This window comes from Archocentrus centrarchus, chromosome 20, assembly GCF_007364275.1.
Source record: "Archocentrus centrarchus isolate MPI-CPG fArcCen1 chromosome 20, fArcCen1, whole genome shotgun sequence".
Classification (NCBI taxonomy): Eukaryota; Metazoa; Chordata; class Actinopteri; order Cichliformes; family Cichlidae; genus Archocentrus; species Archocentrus centrarchus.
The window spans coordinates 13,019,629-13,046,763 of record NC_044365.1 but is presented as its reverse complement, the minus strand read 5'-3'; the positions used below and the strand labels follow the sequence as shown (position 1 = coordinate 13,046,763).

Here is a 27,135-nt window from a genome sequence, read left to right as displayed (position 1 = left end):
ATCTCTCCCGGAACAGGTGCCAAGAAGATAATAGCACCTGCAGCCCAGCAAGGTCGCCACACTGACCTGCAGGTCCTTCTCTATTATTGCTTCTTTGTTTGACAGCACACACTGTGTGTACATACATGCATGTGTCTGCATTCTGTCGTGTGCATGTATTTCTCACCATGCTCGATTTCTCTTCCACACAAGTCGGCGTACGCACGCACCCATGCGAGCAATTTCGCCGTTATCCAACTGATGGTCCATTCAAATTAAAATGAACCTCCATCACGCTAATAGGGGGAGCGGAGAACAAAGCGCGTGCTCTCTGCAGTCAGCAAGAATAGCAGGAGGATTATCACCGCTATCGTCAGAGCTATTATCATTAAACCAAGTTGCCACTCTCCCCTTCCGCTGCAAACCAGCGGGCCACAGTGGGTTTACTGCAGCACCAGTTTGAATCGGTTCAGAGCTGGACTGTCGCTTTACCGACGAGGACACGAGTGTGAAGTGAAAGTACAGCACATGATGAGTCTGACTTCAAGTATTATTTCTGGAGATTTAAGCAACTATGTGTATTCCTGAAAGCAGAAAGCCTAATTTGAACTTAATGACACGTTTAACTCACTGTTGGAGGCATGCAGCCTGTGCTGTGCAGAGGTTCAAAAACAATGCTGTAGTTCCACCACCGCCTCTGCTTGATCTGATCTGTTTCATGCTTCAGTTTATTTCAGCACTGTCATCATCTGCATCTGCAGATGTTAATAGGGAGCATGCCCAACTTCAGTACCTCAGTTCATTTAAATTAAATGTGGATTCAAAGCTAACACTGACGCTGCAAGAAATAAGGGTCAGTTTGTTCCCCTTTGCAGTGCTCATCTCAAAACACACTGATTACAGGGACAGTCACTGTTAGCATCTGTTGGTAGCTAGGCTAATTACCCAAGATAAGACTTTGGTCAGTGCTGTGGATATAAGAAGCTTTTGCAGGCAGGATCAAGATGTGGAGGAAAGAGTCATTCCCTGTTGCTGTAGCAGTTGCCAGGAGAACGGTAGTTGTCTGACTGCATTATGCTAAGTGTAAAGTTTGATTGGGGGGGCTAATAAAACTTTTTTTTTAAATATAATCTTTAAAATGATGCATGGGGTCATTTAGAAATGGTGTCATCACATATATGTAGTTTGTCCAGTGGCTCCATCCTGCAGAGCAGCTCCAAACACACATGCTATTTTAATGGGTGTGATTCTTTCTCAATTATGATGCGAGTATTTAAGGGTGTCGGCATCTCTGTGTTAGATCTGTGATGGAGCGAGGAACTGTCCGGAGTCTACCCTGCCTCTCGCCTGATTCAGCTGATTCTGTTTGGACAAGCGGTCACGAAAATGGCTGGAAACGGATGGGTAAGGAATATCAGTCGATATACTCATCGGAATTTTTTTGCTCCCCTAAAATGGGCATCAGAGCCACTGGTCTAATTCGTTTCCCCCTGAAGCATCTCTGCAACGGATTTGAGGAATGAAACATGTATTCCACAGAGAGAGCGAGAAAAAGAAAACTTGAAAGAGAAAAAAGAGCAACAGAGGAAGGGATGAGGCTGTAAAGATAGATGTTATCGGATAAAGAAATCACAGAATCCACTGATTACACTGCAGTAAATAATAAATAGCACTAGCATGCTGATTGATGTACATCTGCTGCACTGAATATTTGCCCGGCTGGCATCCAATAGTGTTGCTGACTGTGCTGTGTGACTGTCAGCCCATATGGAATAATGAGCACTGATGCCTATTTAGCCCCTGAATAAAGCATTCATATTTAACTTTAACCTAATCTATGTTGCTTGATCGCATTCAAAGGATTGGCGAAGGCCATTCTGAAAATAAATGAATAAATAGCATGTTTACGACCTGATCGTTACATTAAAATGAGAATGAAGATGAGACACCAAAACGAGCAACTGGGGAAGAAGAGGAGAGGATCAGGCAGGTACAGAGTTATCACAGTTTGTCATAGTTCAGATGTGTCATCGTTCATAACCACACAAGAGCAGCTATGAGACCAGGCTTCTCAGATTTGAACAAAGCACTGATGACATATAATTCAGGATGGCTACTTCATCAACATCAAGCTTCTCATGTTTCTGCTGTTGAAAAGTTTCTGGTTTGATGTTGAGGGACCTGACTGGTACCTTTTGGAAGAGCACAGTGTTTCACACCTTATATTCATTTTACTCTGAAATCACTGGGAAAATGGGGCAATCTACACACAACTACATTAAGAAGAAGCTAAAATACTGTCTGAATGCAGCTAAACTGCTAGATCTTTTTTCTACACTTTGCTGAAAGCTGATAGCAGCCACCCAGTCTCTTTGTAGCAGCAATACCTGCAGCTTGTATAAGTGAGTCTAAAAAAGGGACACATCATTTTAAATACTGCTAAGTTTTGGGCTTAGCCTCCAATGTTCTGGGATAGCATACTGTACACCATAAACATTGTCATAGAGCTGTGCTAAATGTTTACTTATAGCAGTTTAGCTGCCAATAAATTATGTAAATTAACATGATTCTTTAACTGCTGTAACTTGAATGACTAACAGAACATGCCCGTTTAAAAAAAGCACACACTGAAATGTTATAGAAGACAAACCCTACTGAATAATTCATGCTGCTTGTACCTTTATTTGTTAGCATTGATAAAAGATTTAAAAAAAAAAAAAGATGTTGTATTTTTCATCATTAATTCAAGAAAAAGGCTGGTCAAGCCGCTCGTGTACAGCTGGCCGCTGAACATTGAAATAAAGATGCTTTTACTGGTTTTACTGCCTCTTTCAGTGACTTACACAGCATACCTTATGTCTAAATATAGAATGGTGGGTATGTAGGTCCATGTGGGCCAGCATTTCGGGGACTCTTAACCCAGAGATATCCTCTCTCTTTGTCCTTTACGCAAGGCAAAATTCGTAGCCTGAGGTGCCACACACCCTTCACCAACAGCTCCGGCCCCAAAGCACCACTGTCAGTGAGGTAGTGGAGGGGGTGGGGATGAAATTCTCCATCACGCCAAAGCCCATCCAAGCAGACCAATGCCAAAACGCCATGTGTGTACAAACAATTCAACTGAATCCGACTGGATGTATACTCAGGCCTTATCTGGGCAAAGCCAAATACTCTCTGAGCTATCAAAGGTAATGGATGAGTGATTGGAACTCTAAGTTTTTCGAGCAAATGCAAACACATCTATTACGCTCCACCACGTCAAGCTGTACAAATCAAAATCAGGGCAGCAAGAAGGAAAAATAAACTGCACAGCATGCGACTGTTAGGAAACTTGGAAAACATCATTTTGCATATTGCACCGATCGGCCCGCAGGTCTAAAACTCTAACTTGGCCGGCCCTGTGGCGATACAACATCAGACACACTTAATGCAGGCAAAGATTTTTTTCTAAATACCTTTTAAAGGATTTAAAAGATAAGCTTGTCGGTCTCTCCTACAAGGGGCCCCCTAAAGGATCCTGGAATCGATGGATGGGAGAGGGATTTACTGTAGGGCGAAGAGGGGGGGAAAAATGTTATTTAATGGTTGCATGTGAGCAGAATAATGAATCAGCCAGGATGTTCACATATGCGCTCATCATTATCAGCGCTCTAATCTTCCATTAAGCAATTCCATCAGCTACATGGATCTAATATTCTCTGCAAAAAGAGTGCATTTACCATTTCTATGAATCAACTGCCATCAGATATATTTACATAGTGAGGAAGGACTGTATAAACACTCTTGACCCCTCATGCTGAGTGAAGTAAAAATATCAGTGGGAGAAAATATTCTGTGTACAGGCACAGTGACTGAGCTCATGATTTAGACCTCTCTACTACACAAAGATACTACAGTGTTTCCCATGATGCTTGCCACTTTCCATATAATGCCCTAATCCAATAAGGATATATAGCCTCATCCTCGGGTTATTACAAAAGCAGATAAAGAAACAAGGGACTGTTTGCAAAATCCTCTCTCTTCTTTAAAAACCAGCCATGATTGTATTAAACGGATTAAACTGTTTAAGATTAAAAATGCTGATCCAGTTCACCTGCTTACTACATCCAAGGTCAAGGCTAAAACTACACTTTGTCTTCAGTTAGCATCTCGGGCTAGTTTTTAATGAATCGCAGACTGTTTGCAGTTCAGCCGCATCAGCCAGCCGCTCATCATCCAAGATGGCGTCGGCTAGCTTAATAATGCTTAATAATAAAGCTTGAACATAACCGTGTATTACAATAAAATATTTTCCTTCTATGCAGCTATAAATTCCAATACCCTCCCGTTTCAACAAGTACTGACTTTTTGTACCACTGTTCAGCTTTAGACTCAGTATTTTAGCACATCATGGATGTGGCCATTGCGTTCATATTTCACATCTTTTTTTTTTGCAGCCCTTAATTTTTTTGCACACATTAACATTAAAACCTGACAGTCTATAATGTTTTTCAGCCAAAATCATGCCGCTAATACTAGATATTTTAGCTAGTTACAGCAAAACTGATAATTACTAGCTAGATCCAAGAAGCTAGCTTTTGTTTATTGATGTCTAAAATCAGTTGTTCCAAAAATAATCAAGCAGTAAATCCAACAGGAAAACTTGTTTCATGTGAGCCCTTGAAGAAAATTCAGACTGAGATGCTGATGTAGCAACAAATTTGCCTTTATAGCTGCCCAGAGTTACAGTAATAACCTACAAATGATGGACGACAGTGATTATGGTGACTGAGTGTCTCAGGCCAAGTTGTGTGAAGTAATGTCAAGGTTAAGACAAGTTTCTGAGAGAACAGACCCCACTGCATGGTGTCTCCACGCACCCGCTTAGAACTCATTTGGAGGTTGTTAAAAGGTGTAGCTTTCCCTCCGACCTCCGGAGAGAGCCCTCAGGAGAGGTCCTCTTGTAAAACGCTCCATCTTATTAATGGAAATAAATGCTGTTAGTGCCCCACCCCTCCTCGTCTCCCGTTTCCCCCACTCCGGCAGCAAGACGTGTCTATTCTTGGCTAAAGTCCCCTTCATTAACGTTATCTCAAATAGGCACCCAGTCTGATGGCAAGGGAAGGGACGGCAAGCGGTTAAGCTGCTTCATCCAATTTCATTATTCCATATGAGGTGGGGTATCAGTGTTAACTTTACTATGTCAGCAAAGAACACGAGGCAGCTGTGCTGTTGTGTGGCTGAAGCATGACATAAGGCCGAGGTGCCAACAGTGCACGCTTTGCCAGCTGATCAGATGCTGACAAAGGCCATTCACGTGTTTGTGACTTTTAATTTTCAAATGCACTCAAATGGTGACTGAACACATTTCAAGGCTGACTTGCTGTATTTTGCACTGAGTTGGTAAAACAGCACAAAGCTTTTTTTTTTTATTTTGGAGCCCAAATTCTAGCACCTTCTTCAGCTATTTTCTGCTTACGAAATATTTCCCTTTTCACAGCAGCAGCTACCGTGCCGTGAATACGTCCATGCAAGCTGGAGGACAACAATAACAGCGTGCGTGCTTCAGGGAAGGGAGAGAGACACAGAGACTGAAAGAAGAAGACATGAAAGAAAGGAAGAAAGGGAGAGGCGGGATGAAGAAAGCGTGAAACTGTGGACCGTCAAATGATCTGGCCTCTCTCCAGGCATGATGACTCAGGGATGATGGCACAGTTAGAGCTAATTAGGATCATAAACTGGAGAAATGTTTTGCCACCATGATGTGTGGGGTGCTTCCACGCTATTGGCAGGACTTCATATTCGATGTGAGCGGTATTCTTGACGGCATGCTAAAATAATAATAATGATAAAAAAAGAAATACATTTTTCAGGTAACTGAATCTAGTTGGGAATTACCAGTTTACTCGGTTTAGTGAAATATATCAAGACCACGCCACCGTTTCAGTTTGACTTTGGCTGTCACAATGCAAGAACAAGCATGAAAAGTGCATTTTATTTGACATTTGGAGTAAATCAAGCGCGTGATTTCACTGTTAGAAATGCAGTTTTTTTGCATTTTTACACCTCCCCTTTTACACTCAAATCTTTCCAAAGTCCAGCTGCCAAAATCCAGATAAGATGAGAAGAGTTGATAAAAATAGCTTTCCATACAGCTGTGAAGGTTGTTAGAGCTGCATGCTGTCTGAACAATACCTGCAGGTTCTATTGAATGAAAAAGTTAATAGTATTATATTGTATTATACTATTATTCCCCATTAGCTAGAAATTCACATCAAAGATGTTTAATTGATAGCAAAATGTTGAAGATTTTGATCAAATCAAATGTTTACCATGGAAAGAAGCTGAAAATGAGAGATTTCATTGGTGGCGTTCTCATTCCCGACAACCAAAATCAAACCGGTATCTGGACTGGGTTTTTTTTTTTGTTTGTTTCCTTCTCAGCTACAACCTCCACAATATCCACCTGAAAACAGAAAAATAAGACACGCCCACATGTTAAGAGCAAAGAAAAAGAAATTGCTTCAAAGAAGAGGCAGAAAATAAATGACATATTATTAATGGATCCACATTTAAAACTGTGACTCTTTAATCCTGTTTTTTTCATTGTGCATTGTTGCAGTCTAAATCCATTTGCCTCTTTGGAATTCTGGTTAGGAAAACCAAGATACTTAACAATATTATATTGCGCTTTGGGAAACTGTGGGAGCCTTTTTCTTTATTTTACAGCCAAAATAAACAGAAAAAACATCCAAAGCACAAAAACAAAGGGAAGAAAAAAGGTTTGAACTGTTCCTTTAAATGGTAAGTCCTACTGTTACTGACAAACCAGCTTGTTGCTCCCATCAACATCAGCATCGATGCAGATCAATGGATTTTTCCATTGATCTGCATCTCAAAAGTTCCACAACAGCTACACCATTACTCGGCTGATGTTGCCGCTCACATCTGGTTGCTACGAGACATCCAAGCTCTCTCTCTTCATGTTGCGTCCCTCAGTAGACTGCAGACGCACAAACGCTGACAGGAAGCGATAATGCTGCCGACTCGCCGCTCTACATCTGCGTTTATGAAGACTGACATCTCCCTGCAAATGGCAGCACGTCCTGCGTGCGCGCACACACACACACACACACACACAATGAGGACACACACGCGGTGTGGAGCTATGCTAATAAACACTCACGCGCGCACGCAAACAAATTAACACACCGAGGCATCACTCTGGAGCATAACTTCCATCAGAGCAGCACACGCGCATCAGTGGCACGCAGTGTAACCGGCTCTCAAATGTCTCCACCAAAGTAGTCATTGTTGTGAAAGCTCTTGTGGACAGACTGATGGAGCGTAACACGTGACTAACTCAATTAAACTGTGTTTTTGTTGTCATAGCAACAAGTGCAACAAGTTATTTGCAATGTAATACCCTTATCTTTCCAACTGTGGGGGTCAACAAACAACAGGCTAATTAACTTAAGTGTCACCTTCTGCATTTTTTAAATCTGCATCTGTGCTTTTGATACTTACTCTGATTCATTCCCTCCACAGCCTGACTGAGGCAGCTCTTGCACTTTGTGTGCTGCGGAGACATTTCAGCATGAAATTTGTTTTCTGGGCCTGAACTTTAAGTACAATTTCTCACTGCCAAGCTCCAAAAAGCCAAGAGGGACTATTACCAGATAATTACTAATTATGCTAATGTACTAAAGTTGTGCTATTCCTTTTCCTTGGTCATTTTATCAGCTGTTCTCAAGAGACCACAGTGAGTAGTAATAACCCCCCACCCCCACCCCCCAGCTAAATGCTCAGTCAGTTAGAGGACGCCGTGTCCTAAAACGCAGACTCCTCCGCCGCTACCCTTAATCAGGAAGTGCCTGTAAATTCACAGAGCCATGCACGCGCACATCGAGGAACACCGCGCCGTCTCCATCGGCGCTGACCTTCATTAACCTCACAAATGCCAGCGGTGTTTCTGCTGCAGCTCTTAATGCGGTTATCAGCACAAACACAAACAAATGTGACAGAAGTGTTTCCGGAATAAAAACACTGCTTTTCATCTGTGAAATGCATCTCTCTCTCCCTCTGACACACACACACACACACACATACACACTGTGTGACATTGGGCTGTCCCAACATGGGAACCAGCATCAATAACTCCTGCCTTCCTCAAACAGAAACCGTCCCACCCCTGATGAGGATGAACCCACATCAGGAAACTGGTGGTGGTGACAATTTGCAGCAGCATGTGCCTTCACTTGGGTCCTCTCTGCGTGACTGCTGTGTGAGTTTATTTATCAGTGGATTCTGCAGGTAAATGTAAGCCCATGCAGAGCCCATACTGTACCTGTTACCATGCATGTGTGCGTCACGGGGCCTGTTACACTCATATTACTGTACAAGTTGGATTAAAAATAATCTTGTGGATGAATAAAACGACACCATCATCCTCCTTAAAGGTCTCTCTCACGCTTCACTACAGCTTTGGCATATTTGGATCATTTCCACTACTGTAATTTAATTGTAATCATTTTTCAGTGAGATTTGCTATTGAGCATTATGACTACTTTTTTTTTTTTCTATTGTTACTCACATCGAGCCTTTTTATTGGCGCTATCATTCATCCACAAAGAGACAGCACAAGCATACTGGAGTCTATTTTAGAAAGGACCTGTGTTCTCAATGTACATTTTCTTTAAATATAATTCATGTCTTTCAAAATAAAATGGTGGGAGAGAGGAGGGGCTTATTTGACAGATGCTGGTAGGGAGACAAACAGGAAATGACAGGAGAAAAATGGACATGACATTCAGCGTGTGTCCATGCAGCTGGAATTAAAGTGGGGATGTTGCTTGTAGCGGCAAAATGTAAACAACACATAAAAAATGAACAGTTACAGACGAAACCTCCACGGTGCAAATTTGGAATATCAGTACAAGTCAAAAAAGCATCACTTTAAGATGTCAGTCAAAAACGGTAAAGACCTTAAGGACAGTGCAGCAAATCACAGCTACAAACACTCCTGTTTCCGGCAATGCAATTAACGCAAAATGTGTGCAGGTATACACATGCTAACTATATCTATGACAAACTAACAGACAGGGAGGTAACGTGGTTACACAATTCGATTAAAGCAAAGCTGTTTTGTGTGTATTTTGTTTGCTGTATATGGATTTTCAAATACTGCTAACACAACCATCACAACACATCTTCTTTAAACTTTGAGATATTTTGGTAATTTCCAAATACATACATCCCAAATACATGACACTTTGGTTTTCATCCAACAGCGACAGGCACCGTCAGCCAATAGCAACACTTAAAACCCCGGTTTGCCTGATTAAACCAGTGCACGCGTTCCCCATCTTGACCTTTGCCCTCACCTCAGTGCCGCCTTCATCACCGCCATCAGTGCTGAGAGGGAAGCGAGATGATACAGCACAGCCAGAATTTCCGCTCACTCTTCCCTTCCTCTGCTTGGCGGGACGTCAGCCAGTCAGAGAGCATCACTGGGGGGGTTAATGTTGATCGACTCATCCGCCCAGCTAATGTTTACTCTCGCCTCTCCAGAACAGAGAGGTTCAAATGTGTGAAAGCCCTCTGTCCCGCCCCCGCCTCAACTTTCATCGCCACCATGGCAGCCCACACTCGACCCGTCTGCCGCCGCCAGCTCACCAGGAAGGAGAGCGTAAACAGTAATTGCTATATAAATTATGTTACACTCTGTGTTTTTCACATTTCCCCCTCGGCGCTCTTGATGATACGCTGATATACTGTACTGTGAGTGCAGGGTGATAAGTGTGGCTGTAAAAAAAAAATAATGTTGGCCAATAAATCTCTGCGGTGCTTATTTTTGTTCATAAGAAAGGCACACTGTGGATAAGAGAGCGGGAATAAGTCGCACATATGCCGCAGTTTAACAAGGTCACGTCGTACAGATGACTGACAGGCAAGACTCAACAGACAGCTCTGTCAAAAATCAGGGAGGTGCTTCGTTCACCCAGATATATGTGATTTTATTTGTGCAACTGACGTCCCTTCAGGGACCCAAAGCTCACGGCTGTGACTAATTAAGAGGCAGATCCACAGTATGTCCACGAGTCCATCTGAGAGCGAGGACTCTGCTCAAACACTGTTCTTAAGGGACAGGGGGGAAAAAAAGCGAGTGAGGTGTACATCCACACAACACCGAGCTGACAGGAGTGCTGGAACCAGAACAATCTGAGGAGGAGGCGGCGGCTGTCAAACAGCAGCTGAGAAAGAAGCTGACGGATTCAGTAAGGTGTGTGATTTCTAGGAATTGTGAGCAGGAACGGGGCCCGGCTGCTAAAAGACGCGAGAAAATGCATCTCCAAACTGTAATCTTTACTCTGTACTTATTTATCCTGCCCATCCAAAAATGAGCAAATGCCCACAAAAAAAAAAAACAAAAAAAAAAAAACAGGAGTCTGGTGGAAAAGAAATTAATCGAAGCTGCAGAATCTGCTTACAACCTTTTGAATACACACGCAGGTTTTAGTGAGTCCATCTACAAATAATCTGCAGCCTTTTCAAGGGATTAAGCCACAAATGCCACGAAATAATCCCTCAGTGATTTTTTTCTTCTTCTTTAAGATCCATAAACATAATTGTGTGGAAATCTCAAGATGATGCTCAGTTGGCATTTGAGATGCAGGATGACAACGATAAGCAAGAAAATAAATAAATAAATGGTCAGTCCAGCTTTGCTCAATTTTTCAAGAGGATGGGGTTTGGGTGGGGCTGGGGGATCCTTCAGTCTGAAACTGTGCTTTTATTTTGACAGTTTAAGGAGCGTTCAAATAAATATTACCCGTCAGACAGGCAGAGCAGATGTGACTGCAGGACTCCATCTCCTGCAGCTGAGGACGAGGCAGCGGCCATCGGCACGTCCCAAAGCCACAGTTCATTTACAGCCGGGCCCTGAACCGGCCCCCAATGTCCCGTGTTATCAGAATGAATCAGCAGTGCTGATAAATTAGCCGCTCGGAAACACGCGGAGAGGGGCCTGTCAGCTAATGTGCGCGCGTTTGTGTGATACTCATATGCAATGCTTAATGTTGTGGAACCAATTCTGTCGTTTCCATTATGTAAATACATTTGCCTCAGCACTATATTTTATGTATTGTCTCCCTTGTCTCAATTACTTGGGCTATTAAAAATCAAGAGGTTATGGAAATGAGATGCAGTTGTCTGTTTGTAGTTTGATGACAAGTGCAAAGTGTTTATGAAAGCTCGTTATGCATTCAATTGCAGTCGGATACGTCAACACGCTCCGAGCGTTCATCCATATTCCACAATGCAATGGGGTGGCACGTCAGTATCTTCGAGCATAAACAACACAAACGGTCGTGTTATCATCTGTTATGCGTATAAATAAATAAAAATAAATACGCTGTTTCATTTAAATCTTCCTCCCCTTTTATGGAGCGGGCAAGAAAATGAGGGGAAAAAAAAGGGAAGAGTTTGTGGCCTGTGCCGGAGCAAACAAGTGCTCCATGATTCAGTTTAGTGTTAATTAGACAAATAAGAATACCTGAGGAAATAATCAGCAAGATTTTTCTTTTTCTTTTTTCTTTTTAAAGAATCAAAGCATTCACTGACATATTAAAATAACTTCTTTCTTGATCTTTTTTTAAATGTCACTTTGCAGCTTTTTTTTCCTCCCCCCTCTGTGAAGTGCAGCATGAAGGAAGTTTGGGGTAAAATTACTCAGCAATCACGGATTAATATTAAGAGCAAGCAACGCTGCGTTTTCACTTGTGACCATTTTTAAAATACACACCCTCTCAAACTGAGAGGTGCTGAGGTGAAAATGTTTCATCAGCCAGAGTGCTGTGAATTGTATTATATATATATTTTTTATTTTGCATCATATACATAATATTTCACAAAGGTAAGAAGCTCACTGGCAGAAAGGATGCAGGGCATTCAACCACACAAGGGATTTGTTTACCATGAACCCTGTCAGCATCCATTACAATACGGCTACAGGGACAGACGCTGAGCCTTAGGGGGGAAAAACTCACTGTTATTATGTTTCAGTCAGTGGAAATCAGCATGCTTTTCTGTTTTCATTACACATATAATTGGCTATTTTACAGTTTGCCTCCAATTGTTAATCCACTGACTTCTTCATTAGGGGCTCCGTACAGGAGGTGAGAAGATTGGAATTAGAAACAGGCACAAATAAAAAAAATATTAAGACAAAGTTATTTTGAAGGATTAGACAAAATAATTGCATTCTCCTGCTCCTTTGTCTCCCTGTTGCAGGCCCATAACTGATTCTGAAACTTGGAGGCTTCTCAGTATAGCAGCACAGCACTGCAGTTTAAACCTCTGATGGGGTAAAAATTCTGTTTAAATGAGACAAAAAAAAAAAAAGGAATTATAGGGAATATATTACAGGATATTACAGTGCATCGTAGTGTAGAGGATGCTGCTGTTTAATTATGCTACATTTTTTTAATATTTAAACTTGCTAACAGAAACTGATATGGTAATCTAATTAAAATTGTGGAAGAAATCAGTGAAGAAGTGAAACGGGATTCATGTCCTAATCGGTGCTTTAATTAAAAAAAAAAAAAAATCAGTGCTAAATAGTGAAAGCAAGCACGAGAGCGCATTTAAACCTGCATAAAAGCGAATTAATAGTTTTATTCTCTGTTCGGTGAGAGACACAATGAAGGCTCTGTGAGGACAATAAACGCAGCAGCAACTAAACTTTACAGGAGAGAAGACGATGCGTCATTTAAAGCGGCTGCTACTGTTTACGCTGTTTCCGTCCTAAAGAGAAATATGATCTTCTTCATTGTCACATCTCAAATATGCACAATCCAAAGCCGCCGCGGAGCGCAGCGCAACAGAGCAGCGCCAGGGTGCAGACTCGACCGGGCTGCCGCCGTGCGCTCCGATGCCCCGCCAAGGTGCGCACGACCTCTGGAGAGAAAAATCACGAAAAGGAAACAAGTGCTGTAAAGTTTTTACCTTTCCTCTTAGATCGCCTCCTCCTCCTCCTTCTCAGCTTGCATTTCACCTGGCCGCCCTGAGCCCCCGACGCGCGGCTGTTGTTTCCAAGTACGGATGCCATCAGCGCAGCCTTTGGAGCGAAGCGCAGAAATAACTTGAACTCGGCGGCTCGATTCTCCTTTGTACTTGTCTAGCGTCAGCCTCCGTTGCTCTCTGATAACGCAGCGTCCTCGGCTTTGACGCACACTCGGACTATATTTTCGGCTCTTCCTCTTCTTCTTCTTCTTCTTCTTTTTTTTTATCCCTTCAAACCAGGGAGGGGGGTCGCGTCTCGCTGTTCCTGTATCACCTCAGAAACTCCAGCTCGCCTCCAGCTCACAGAGAGACTGTTTGCAGCGCAGCGTGGCAGCTCTCAGCAGCACTGATACCGGCACCCTGTCTACTCCGCTCCTCTCAGGCAGTTTTGCCTCGCCTCTGCAGAAATTTTGGCATCAGCCACTTTGAATTCAATCATGCAGGACGCCTATCTATTTGCTGCCGAGCTTTCTAATTAGGGTCCAATCCGGGCTGTCTGGGAGGTGTGACATCACCAGCGACACCCACCAGCTCACACCCTTTCTTCACCCGCTGCTTTTCTAAATGTTTTGTCTCATTCCGCGCACTTTTACTTCACTTTTCGAACAGGGAAACTGGTGTGTGTGTATGTGTGTGTGTGTGTGTGTGTGGGAGGGGGAGGGGGGGGTCAAAGGTCAGCCCGGAAGGGATCCTTGCTGAAGCAGATGTTTACCAGCATCAAAGTACTGAATACGGTCTTGTGCTTCCATATTCTCTGTACTGTATGCCACCCTGCTGCAAACCCAATCACCACTAACTTGAGGCTCAAAGAAGAGGCTGGCATTTTGGATGAGTCCGTCTCCTTTCTCTCCTTGTACAGTTGTTTGTCTCATAGGATTTAGGATTTGCAATTTTCTCGTGGGATTAATGTTCTGAAATAAATTCCCTCTCTGTGGTCTAAAGTCATAGATGTCTACAAAGGAAGATTATTCTCAGATGCATAATGCTCAGCTGTCTTTTCAAAGGCATCTTTATTAGACTTTTTTTTCTTTCTTTCTTTACACACAATTTTCCAAACACGTCTTACGAAACTACTTTTATTCTGAAAATCCTGTTTGAATTTTGCAGGTGACCTTCATCACACATGGCAAAAACTCTTAACGGTGTGTTGTATCCATGAAGTTTGAAGATTGTGACATTTTGGCATTTTTGTGTGAAAGCGCAGTGTGAAGGCTTTCACAAAGCATTTGTGGTTTTCCTAGCTGCAGGTAATTGTTTTATTCCCCCGGCCTCTGCAGCAGAAGGTCAGGTGTGCGTTGGGAGGAGGCGCTATAGTACTGCCGGACACATTCAGGAGCTTGGAACAAATGTGGGTTTGTTAAGCTCTAATCAAGAATGCATTAAGCTTGTATAGCTGTTTCTTTTCTCTGTGTGTGTGTGTTTTTTATACACTCGGTGAATAAAGAAAAGAGTGTGATATTTAAAACCTAACAAAAAAGCTGGCCTGCTGTTGCCTTGATTTCCCCCCCCCAAAAGATCCCCTTTACCTTCACAGGGTCCCAGCCGCTTTAGTTTTCATGATAAGAAAAAGAAAAAGCAGCGCTTTTGCTGAAAAACCAGCACGACACGTTTGCTGATGTCAGATTGAAAAGTCACTTTGAGGCTTTGTTGTTTGGGTGGAAACATTTCCTCCCAGCCTCAGGGGCATGGAGAAAGAGAGGGAGAAAGAACGAGAGAGAGGGTGCCGGGGCCGTCCGCCAGGCTGCAGCCTGCCCTCAGGACGCCCACAAATATCCATGTAAATTGCAGTTTAAGAGAAATCAATATAAGTGACAAGTTGCCAATGCCACTATCTAGGGCAGTAATGAAGGTGTGCTGGCAGGGGGGCTGGAAAATACACAGATAACAGCAAACAGGCTGAGTGGGACGGAGGTACAGGGTAGAGGAAAGTGCATGTGTACACACGTGTACAGCAAGGTCATCAAATGATGGATTCAAAGATCCACTAACTAACCTATGAATTTACTGCATCAGGGCTCTACAAACACAAGGGCATTAATTGGCTGTTTTGTATCTGTAAAAAATGTTCTGAGGAAAAAAACAGGCAAAAGAATCACTGGACTTTCTCAGATGTTCAGGCAAGATCAACATTTTGGAGCTATTTAATGGAAAAAAACAAATGTTGTACTCAGAAATATACTTTGTGTGGTGTGTAAATACGTCTTCCAGCAAATTGGTGTGTTCTCATGAACAGAATTAATCCATTAAAAATACATAGGGGTGGGTGCCAGTTTGTGGAAGCCGCCATGTTGCCCGTTATCTTGAAGACAGTGGCTGAGACGGACATCACTGTTCTGCCTAATCACATTTCATGTATGCGACTAGAGACCGGCCACATACATAGTACGCCTTGTAAGTCACTTTTAAAGATCACAAGTAGTTCTTTCAAACTATATATGACGATTTAACATTTGGACATGAATATTTTCATCATCTCTTTCTCCTCCCTCATTTCCACCTCCTCCTCCTCCTCACCCCAAATCTCATCTCCTGAACTGAAATCAGGGCTCTAACACACAAAAATGTACATAAACGTGGAATAAAAAAACTCCTCATGTTGTCACAATTACTTATTGTCTACACAGCTGACAAGAGCCGGCTAAACAACAACAGCTGGTTATAAGCTAACATTATGCCAGCTAATGTTCGGCTCGAGTGTCCTAAAAATCACACCTTCCCTCCAATAAACACTTTGATTACATTCTTACATCATATGAGAGTTTATTCACTAAGTTTTAGATCCACTTCAAAGAGAGTTTCACTAACGCCGGCTCACAGCGGCCATAACAGCAGCGCTTACCAACAGAAAAGTTCAGCACAGCCTCAACAGCTCACCTCAGTGTTGCTATCATTGGTCACAAGTGAGCTTCATTGACTCATCAACTCATCAGTCTCCTTTCACAAAGTTTTAAAGCTTCCTCCAGAGTAAATAAACGTGGACACATATTGGCAGGTGAGGCAAACAGCGGGCTGACACCGTGCACTCGCTACAGATGAAACGTGGCCGGAGTTGTTTGTCCTTCAGCGGCGACTGTAGCTACGATTATGCACTTGAATTGGGAGGAGTAAGAAAACAGAACTCAGGTGACCGCAGTCTGCAATCTACTGACATCTAGTGATGAGATTTTGCACACTGTACCTTTAAAAAGAGCTCATTTTGTTTAGACGTAAACTCAAAGAAAGCTAAATGAAGTGTGTTATGGAGCTGGACTCTTGTTTAAGAAGCTAGTAGCAAGAAATGTTTGCTTCTGTCAACTAAGTCATTAACGGCCTTTTAGCTAAAGTGGAAAATCAGTCCAGAACACAGTCAATTAAAAGGTTACCTCAGATTTATCGATATTGATCTTGAGAGGTGGCATAACGAGGTGTGTGAAAATTTTCTCTGTAATCACTATAATTCACTTAAAGGGGCACTCACTGATTTCTTGCACAGAAAAACTCACAAGAAACTGATTTAAAAAAAAACTGCAGTAGATGAAGCTGAGATGTTTTTTGGTTTTTTTTTGGCAGATGTGCTATTAAAAAAAAAAAAAAAATCCCACAATGCATATTTTGTCACACGCCCGGCCTGGAAAACAGCCAGTTCTTCTTAACAACATTGCTCCATCCCACTGCACAACAAAAGGCCATGTTTTTTAAGAAAATCTGACAGTAAACTAAAAAACCTCAACGGTGACATCATCAGGGTTGCACTCGTAACAAGCTTGTGAATAAAAACCAGTGGAGTGGCCCTTCAACGCTGAGCAATGCAAAGAAAAAGAGAGTGCTGTTCTGCAACTCATTTTAGAAATACACGCTGAGGTTAAACCAGGGCACGGAAAAATATCCGCATGTGACAGCTTGTGCAAAATGAACACCAAGCAGGTTATGGAACGTTCCGGTCTTCCTGTGTTTACTTAGGAGACTTATTTTGCCAAACACTTGGCATTAGTTTGATGTCATATCTATGGATTAAAGAGTTAGATTTAAATTGTGATTACAGCAAACACGTGGCAACGGCTCCTCTTTTTCCATCATCAAATCAGGCACCTGCAATCTAAGATAAGGAGGCCAATCAGTGCACTGCTCAGACATTCATTTTCTGCACTTTTGATTTTTTTATAATATATAAATAAATATATGTATTTGCTGGAATATGGCTGTCTTAAAAATTAAGAAACAGTTGGTTTCCTCTCAGAGTTCTTTTCCTGCACCAACTGTGATCCCTCTCTCCTTTTTCCCCCTTGTGCTGTCTTCATTATTAGAATAATTAATATACCACACTCTCTCGGTGTTCAGGTAAGGTTGTCTCCATGGTAATACATGTGTTGTGCTCTAATCAAAATGCTGCAATTACCAGTTGTTTTTCATGACTCTCAGCTGAGAACCAGTTCGTGTCAACATTCAGCAGTTCTTTAGCCTTGAGACATCTCTGCAGGAGGAATGAAAGCTGTTATGCCTCTCGAGACGTCTTCAGCTCGTGGTACTGTTCGACAACCCAATCTGAGTCGCAAATATCTGCTATTTCCACTGCTTGCTTTGACGTCTTAGCAGTTTTTTTAAGCACTGTTTGGAGCATTCACTTAGCGTTGTTGCCTTTAAGATGTGACACTCTTCTCCCCCAATCTCACGAAACCTTTTCATAAAGAGGAAACAAACACGAATGAGAATGTTGCGGTTTTAAAACGTGTCAAATGAAACAATGATGCCACTTGATGGAAATAACAGGAATTTAATGAGAGCAAGTTAACCTGCTTATCAACCCTCCCAGTTAACACAGTGGAACTGGAAGCTTTTGGAGGCCCATCATCAGTCTCGGGGTGAGTATTGACTTTAAGCTTTACTGATTTTTTTTTTTTTTTTTTTTCCAGGCAATGGGGTGGAAGTAGTGAAGGTGGGGAGGATTAGGTGGCTGTGGTCTTATCAGGTGCTCAGGCTCCTCACAAGGCGGGCGACTGGGAGACTCACACACACACACCTTCATCTCCCTTCCACAGCCGGTTTGCTCCTCAGACTCTAATCCAGCAGCACTTATAAGTCAGGGTGCACTCGCGTACCGCGTGCCGCATCCGCACTGTGCAAATAATGAGCATGTGAGAGGGTGTAAACAGGCTGTAATGCCTAAGATGTGCATTTCTGCCTTTATTCTGCAAATTTATTAGCTAAAAGCAGAATTGCTGTGATAGTGAATTGCAGTACTTCTGATCTTTTCTAACTTTTAGACCTGTGTATAAATTGGTCAGTCAATTCAGGGACGTGCTATATGATATCTGGGTTTTACAGCATTCCTTCTATATTTGTCCCTTAGTGTGTTCTGTTGCAGGGAGTTTGATAGGCCTTCCCCAAACTGGAAGGCCCTATCACATTCACCCTGCATAACTTTTAAATTGTAATAATTTCTCATTCTGTGTTTATTAAATTTGTGAAGGAGGCAAATTCTAGCTAAAATGATGCGTTTCATCTGAATAATACCATTGGCCACAAACAAAATGCTAACAAGCCCACGCTAAGCAGTTATAATGCTGATGTTCACTGTTTTAGTGAAAAGCGTTAGCACGACAACCGTGTACAGGAAACGTTCCGATTGTCGATCTCACGGTGGTGCGAAGGACATTTTGGGAGTTTAACAGAGTCAGTGGGATTAAACCTCTGAGCACCAAGAGCAGCAAATCCGCAAGTGTAAACACTAGAAGAGGATGGCAGCGATGTGGCAGCCAATCAGATGTGAGTCTGAAACAGGGCACTTCGGAATAGAAATCACCTGGATGCTAAAGATGGAAGTAGTACTGCCCCTGCCCCCGAAGATCCAATCAACACTCCAAAAAGGGGAAATCTATTTAAGCCAATGATGTTGTTGTGTTTTGTGCTTGCATTGTATGAGTAAAACCCCTTTTTAAAACATATTCTGTGGCAAAGTCAAACTCTTTTTTTTTTTTTTTTTACTTCTTTATAACTTTAACTGGTGATTTCATGTGATTTTTATGTTCCAGTGACCACTGACATAAAAGTTAGGACTCTCTCTTTGATGCAAGATGGCTGCTAAGCTGCATGACTCTGAAATACAGTGACTTGTAGTGACAACTGGCAAAATACCCGCCAGTGCCACGAACTGGGGTTCAGAGTTATACATATGTCACCTTTGAGGAGTGCGATTGAAGCAGCTACAAATTTGATTCAAGGATACCGCCGAGTGACATGTGACAGGGTGGAAATATATTAGAGGGCTGCCTAAGCACCATCGATGGCTTTCATTCTTATTTAAGGATGAAGATCATTGTTAACCACGCTGTCTTACACACTAAGAAACAGAGGGATGAGAATGGACCTAAAAAGGTACGAAGGCTTTGTCGCTCCAGCTGTACCCTAGTGGAGTACAACATTGTACCTCTAAATCTAGGAACAATTTTGTACCTAATTGTCTGTACCTTTAAAAGAACATTTCTGTACCTCTGGTGACAAATATGTGCCTTTATGTACAGGTACAAAACTGTACCCATTACAAAGGTACAAATTATGTACCCAATGAGGTACAGCTGGAGCGACATGGCTAATGGTACCTTTTGAGAGACAAAAACAAACCCTTAGATTCACAAAAATATTCTTTATTTATCAAAATGTATAATTTAAAATCAGTTCATTGAGTTTAAAACAAGAACTGAATAGAAGAGAGAAGAATGAAATGTTGAAAACAAAGTATATACTGAAGGCTGTTATAAAGGCTTCACCTAGGCCCGTGCAGTGGCATACATCTACTTTACTTTCACCAGACTGGGCCCAGCACTGGTCATCACCGTCTTCCACTTATTATCCATAAGTTGAATGGTTGGATAGGGTGTAGCAGCATCTTTCTATATAAATTACAAAAATAAATAAATAACCAAGCAGCAAAAGACATTGTTCCAATTAATTTATGTAAAATAATTTAAAGACCTTAGTGCTAAGTTACAAGTTTAAAATATTAAGTAATACAACTTTAAATATGTTAAATTCTGTCAACCTCATCAATATACACAAACACATTATCAATTATTATTGTTAAAGGCAACAAGTAATTGAAATCTAACCAAAATAACAAAAGCTAGAAATGCAGCTTCTAGTTCAAGTGAATTTGGCTGAGTTTTTTTTTTTTTAGGATAGATGGTGTAGCTGAGCTGAAGGGAGCTTTAAAGGAGACCGCACAGCTAATACAAACCCCAAATAAAGTACTTAAACAAAAAAAGATGGAATTACTTAGCTCTTGTGACAGTACTTCACTAAAATACTAATATTCTGAAATTGCAGAGAAGTTGGGTAATGCCCTGTGCACATAACATGCTAGGTACTGTTAGCATGTTAGTCTTAAATTTTAAATGAATGGTGACTGAGTTAGACCATGAACATGAATAGGTCAGGTTACTTACCACTGAATCTTCTTGCCTCGTCTTCATTCATTTTTATTCCAGCTTTAGATATTTTTTGAATAAGTTCTTCGGTGGACAGGCTGCATAAAACCGGATAGTCCGCCATTTTACATTTCTGGTGCCTTTTTTTGTGATCTGGGAGGAAACACCCCACCCAACACTGACTTTTACTGGTACACTTTTGTACCATTTGCTCTGACAAGTGATTTTGTACCTCTGATGGTCCACAGTAAATCACCCCAAGGGTCCATCTCTGTACTTAGAGGGAACTTTCCTGATAAAAGTACCTTTTGGGTACAAAAATTTACCTTTATTTTTTTGTGTGTATGATGATCTTAACTGGAAGACACATCTGTGCACGCAGCTGCTTATTAATTTCCAGGCTGAGATTCTTATGAGATGATATTTGCTTGAAAGATAAGCAACACGCATAATTTTAAGCATTAATCCACAAATAGTGAGCATCAGGTGTGAAAAGTGTCCCCATCTACATTTTGTGAACGAGACACATTTTGTGTCACATTCACAAAATTCACCAAATTAATTTGATCTGAAATTAAACATTTCTTTCCCTTCTTTCTATCTCGCATCCCTTAATTAGTGGAACCATAGGCGAGCTTGCCTATGCTTAAAAATGACTCTGCCCAATAATAAAGTTCCAATTTATATTCAGGTGTGAGAATCAGTCACATCTGATGGCTTTAGATCTGCTTTGTGGGTGCACATTCCCCCAAGAAGCAGATGCATGAAACAGGTGGACATTCTGATAAGCGACATCCATCTGAAAACAGGTTTCAAGTGATGTCAGTATGAGGAGAGGAAGTAGCGTTTTTGTCACAAGTTGGGTTTATTTTTGTTTGTTTGTTTGTTTTTTTTACAGCTGAATAAGAAATCCAGCTCCAGCTGTGAATATGATTTAGAAGCGAGATAAGCAAATGCTTAACAGCATGCGTGAAGCAGGCTTTTGGATGTCCTCTTCCTTTTTTCCGGAGACGTTAATGGAAAGCTGGTCAGCAGAATGAAAGAGGAGCACCAGGAAGGGCAGCAGTGACAAGAAACTGCCTTTTCACACGGTCTCCCTGCTGCTTGTGAAGAGACCAGCAAATGGAGGTAATGCATTGCACAAGAATGCATGTGACCAGGTAAACGATATCATGAATTGAGCTAACTATGCCCTACTCTGTTAACAATTACCATCACAAACAGTGTTAATTGCTAGCTGCAAACTGCTGGCCCACACCTCATTCCAAGGTTGCTTTACCCAGCCATATTTCAAATCTGAAAGTGACATTGAACATTTCATTTTGCAGCACATAGCTACAGCCAGGGGGTCTAAATTCGTGCTGATGAACTGCCGCCAATGCACCTTTTCTTCAGCAACAATCTCCTTTGAATTACTTTTTCTTTTTTCAACCTCACCCCACCCTTCTTAAGTGACACCCATTAATCACATTAGGTCTTTGGAAGAATTGTCTGCAGAGCGTCAAGTCTTGGCTGACCCCAACATTTGGAGAGTGAAGATAAAGACATTGCACTGACAGCTCTGAAATAGCCCCTTTTTCGCGGGTCAGCGTTCAGGGGAATATGAATATTATTATACATAAAAAGAGGGGGGAAAACAATTGAGTTTTTACTTCACAGGAAGTAAATGACATTGGGAATTCTCAGTCTGTCTGCTGCTGTAGATAGATTGCCTGAGTAGGATTCAAATTGCCAAAGTTTTCCGAAAGCTCCATGTATTGATTTGATACGCACTGCCCAAAACATGTGAGTAAAAGGAGCTCATCATAAAAGAATGCCTCCCTAATGTTATTGCTGTATTAGTCTTCATTTTTTGCTATCTGGAAACCAAACATCTCCTGACATACAGGCTAATAAAATACTCTGGGAGTCAATGGCGATTGTGTTTAATATTGGATTCCTTAATTTCTGAATGCATTGAATATTATGGCGCTCTTTGTGAGTCTACATTCCAATCAAAATGTCTCTATGAATAAGAACTAAAATCATTGCCCTTAATGTCAGGAAACATTATCAGCTCTGTGGTTTAGTACAATGGAGCCATTGTGTTCAGTGGTGAGGGGAGCTTATCAGTGAAAGACAGCAAAGGAGAAAGGGACGGAGGAAATGAATAGAATAAAAGTAAATTTGATCTCTGATTTGCAATGGAGAGTTACTTACAGTGCGGGATTAGGACACCTTGTTCAACCGAAATTAAAATCATTTTCTTGCAAAGATATCAGCACACGTGTCGGTGGTTGCTTTGACTTTTGTAAGCGGGGTGCCGTGCATTTTTTTCATCGTCGTGAAAAGTTTAAATTCATCATATTGATTTATCTAGATTAGCTCCACGGAGGAGTCCATTTTATTTGTTCTCCGCTGTGAAACATCCATTATTAATTTAGACATAATGGACTGAGCCTGCTCATCTTATTCACACTTTAATGATTCATTATTTGATGTTGCATTTAATAAGAATATTGAATAAAACAATTTAAAAATGTATTTTTCCTCAGGTTAGCTAGCCAGCACTATTGGCTATGAGGTAGGAAAGTTCACATTTTCCACATTTACTTCCTGTTTATACTCACAGTTAAACTTTTGACTGACATCGCCCGGTTTGCAGGATCTGCGCTGTATATAAAATATGGATGTGGTTTCTGGGTCTGAGTAATGAAGGCAAATGAGAAAGTGCCTTAAATGTGCCAAACCTGGGGTTTAAAAGCTAAGTTCTTTCCCTTATTCACAAGAGGTCACTACATGCTTGATTCAGCACATTTTTATGATGCAACTCTTCCAGAGCTTTGTGTCTCCTCCTGGTCTTGAGGTCAGTGTTTTTTCATGTTTTAGGCAACTGTGTTAACCACTACACTATGGAACAACGACAAGAGTACCAATATTAATACTATTGCTACTACTACTACTGATAATCATCATCATCGTTGCGGATGCTGAATTTGTAAGTTTTCTAACTTCCAAAAAAATGAGCAGTCTGTAATTTTTACGGTAGTTTCAAATCATTATTTCCCCCATTGTATGTCTTTATGTACCCTAACTCCACTTTAATGGGTGGGCCAATCTGAGCAAAACTTTACACAAACATTGTCACACATACACTGATTATTAAGATCTATTCATCATCCCCCTGCGAATGCGATGTTTTGTTTTGGTGACTGGAAAAACAAAACATCGTATTAGTAGCAATCATGTCAACACAGCCCGGCTAGCTCAGTCGGTAGAGCATGAGACTCTTAATCTCAGGGTCGTGGGTTCGAGCCCCACGTTGGGCGTGTAAGTTTTGGGCGGCGTGATGGTTAGCACTGTTGTCTCCAGCCCCCCCGCCCCTGCTTGAGGATCCTGCGCAGTATCTTAGCTGTTCCCAGGGCTGCAGTCTTCTGCACAGAGATCTTGGATGTCTTTCCTGGAATCTGCTGGAGCCATTCTCCCAGTTTGGGGGTCACTGCTCTGATGACCACTGTTACCTTCACCTTCCACGTCCTCTCTAGCTCTTCTCTGAGCCCTCGGTATTTGTCGAACTTCTCGTGTATTTTTCTGCTTGCCATCACTTGGTATTGCAACATCCATCACTACGACCTTCTTCCTTTGTTTGTCCACCACTATGTCCGGTTGGTTAGCCATCACAAGTTTGTCTATCTGTATCCGGAAGTCCCACAGGATCTTAGCTCTGTTATTCTCAGCCAATCTTGGGGGCGTATCCCATTTTGACCTCAGGACTTCCAGGTCATACTTGGCACAGATGTTCCTGTATACTATGCCGGCCACTTGGTTATGGCATTCCATGTATGCCCAGCCTTCTAGCATCTTGCACCCTGTTGTTATGTGCTGGATTGTCTCAGGGGCGTCTCTGCACAGCCGGCACCTGGGGTCTTGCCTTGTGTGGTTGTACACCTCAGCCTCTATCGATCTTGTGCTCAGAGCTTTTTCCTGTGCTGCCATGATTAGTGCCTCTGTGCTGCCTGTCAGTCCAGCTTTGTCCAGCCATTGGTAGGATTTTCCTCTATCTGCCACTTCTTCTATCTGCCGGTGGTACATGCTGTGCAGACGCCTGTCCTTCCATGATGATTCCTGTTCTTCCTCCTCTTCTTTCTCAGGTTCCTGCTGCCTGAGATATTCACTAAGCACATGATCCTTTGTGGCCATCTTCCTGATGTATTCATGGATCTTTGTTGTTTCATCAAGGACAATGGTTCTGACACTCACTAGTCCTCGGCCTCCTTGCTAACTTTTTTTTTTTTAAACATGAGATAAATTTGCATTTAACCCTTTGAAAATGTGCTGGCCCATGGGAAATGAATTATGGCTTAGGTATCTTAGGTAATGTTTCTGTGGATTTGCAGCAGGATTTCATTGTCTGATCTGATTAAACACTTTATATACTGTACAGTTTTTTTTTTCAAATTTTAATTCTTATTGATACAAGAGAAACAAGTTTAAGCTCAAGCTACATAATTTCATGTTTGTTCCTGTTGTCATTTGTGTTTTCAGGCAGATGGAGAGTGATATCTGCAGAGACAGATGGAGAAAGCCGCTGTAGAGCTCCTGAAGGTAAAGACGCTTGTTGTGCCAGGTCTGATCAGGCTGAATTCTGCAGCCAGAAGGGAAATGATGTACAGCTACGTTTGGGGTTTTTATGCTCATTGGTGTCAGGCAGGTAAAATTCTGGAAACTCCCCTGACCTCCCTGACGGCAGATTTCAAGTGCAAACCTAAAAATCTGTGAAATTAAAAAAAAAAAAAATCAGCTCTCTGAAGCTCTGTTGTGGACATGCGTAGCACAGTTTTCCTGGCACTCTGTTTGTTTTACGCCTCATGCAGACATTATGAGCTGTACCGGCTTTGACCTGACAACCAAGAGGGGGACAGGGATGTATGTTTGGAAAAAAAGAAAAAAAAAATCAAATGTCAGCAGAGCTTAGTTCTGATCAAACATCCTGCTCAAACTGATAGCAGCCTGGATGCTGGAGCTGCTCGGGAACTGGCTGTAACAGAAAATGAGCAAAACTAAATCAAACAAACACTGATGCTCTCATGCATGTCTGATTTTTTTTTTTTTTTTTTTAAACGATTCACTAAACCTGCTTTTAACTAACCCACAATTGCACACTTGCACATGCATATTTGGATATCTGCCGCATACTTGCACAAAACATCAGCACCACCGCATGGGAAAATTAGTAAACAGAAGCTTATCATTTTCCAAAAGATCCTAAAGGCCTTGAAGCTCAGCTGTATTCCATTTTGAAGACAGAGATTAATTGCCTCTTTTCCGCCCCGACAGTAATCCTTGAAACTGCCTCTGCTTGGTGCAACAGCGTCTCGGCCTAACTCCACTCTTCTCACACAGATCAAGGATGCCACCACAAAAAAGTCAAACAGACCTTCACTTAGAACTGCGCACACATTTTTTTTTTTTTAACTACAGCACTAATATCCACCTCATTAGCACTTTAAAGCTAGCACCCACAATTACTTAAAGCCTTGCGTGCGTTTGTAGCATTAAAGAGTCACAGTTGTGAGAGTGGCAGGAGGTTTGGCGAGTAACAATGACGCTTTGCTCACATTATTCGACGAGGAATTGAGTTTGTTAATCTCACAATGCAAGCAGAATTGGAAGCTTGGGTGCAGCGAGTCGTAGCACTCGTGGATGGACAACTCTAATACCCCCCCCCCCCCCCCCCCCCCCCCCCCACAAATAAAACCGAGATCAGACAGGGCGCATTTGTTGTTTTCCTGTGATATTTGCAGGTCTTAAAAATCCAACCAGCAAAGTGCAGTTTTAATTAATTTCCCCATCTTTGTTTGCGAGACTGTGCGTGCGCACAATGGCAGCATATGGTGCGCTCTGTTTTGCAAATCCTCGAAAATCCAGACCACCGCGGGATTTGTGACTGTAACAGATGAGCTTTTGATGATTATGAGGTTGCTGGTGGTCATCAGCGCTGGAAAGGTTGCGACTTCAACTCGGCAGAGTGGCATATGCCGGGCGCGGATGGTGAGAGGTCATCCAGATCTTCCGCCAGCACCAGCCATTTCATTACACCAACAGATGGCTGCAGGGATTTTACCATTAGAAGATCCTTCTGCTGAATCGTTTTCATATTGTCAAAGTTATCACACTCACGTCGCTTCATCACTGCTGACGTTAAACACATTGTCACTTCTGAGTCTCTGCTTTCATGAAAACAAGACTATGAGTAATCAAGTGAAATCAGCTGGTTTTTGACTAAATGAGCGTCAAACTTGGTGGTTTGCACATGAAATATTATGTGTTTTAAGATTAATGAGGATTAGGGTTATAGGATGCTTTTCACTGCATTTGCCAGAGATGAATCAAAGGCTGATTGGAAGTCACAAAAAGCTCTCAGAAACCAAATCCTCCCTCGGCAATTAACTTTGTATGCGCTGAGGACGTGGCCGATTTTGAACTTGACTTTGCGGGAATCAGCTGAGTGATCCCCCCCCCCCCCATTCTCTACCACAACAGCATCATGTTATCACTGCATTGGCACTGATTACAAGGCTCCATTGACCAGGGCTGCATGCGTTTCTGTCCTCCAACGATGCCGGTGCATGAATAGGATGTAATCAATCTTTGATCCAATCAGAGGTCGGTGTCTGGGTGACTGACAGAGAGGTCTCTGTGGGACTCTGATGAGGCCAGAGTTAAAGGGCTCTCG

General features: G+C 42.0%; 1 protein-coding gene and 1 non-coding gene across 2 annotated transcripts in view; one reads left to right on the top strand and one right to left on the bottom strand.

Moving 5' to 3' along the window:
- Positions 1-27,135, bottom strand: part of adarb2 (adenosine deaminase RNA specific B2 (inactive)) — a 207,673-nt gene that overhangs the window by 161,092 nt on the left and 19,446 nt on the right. The gene's annotated exons all lie outside the window — the stretch shown is intronic.
- On the top strand, positions 23,656-23,728 carry trnak-cuu (transfer RNA lysine (anticodon CUU)). Its single transcript has one exon. It is a non-coding gene; the product is annotated as a tRNA-Lys (tRNA).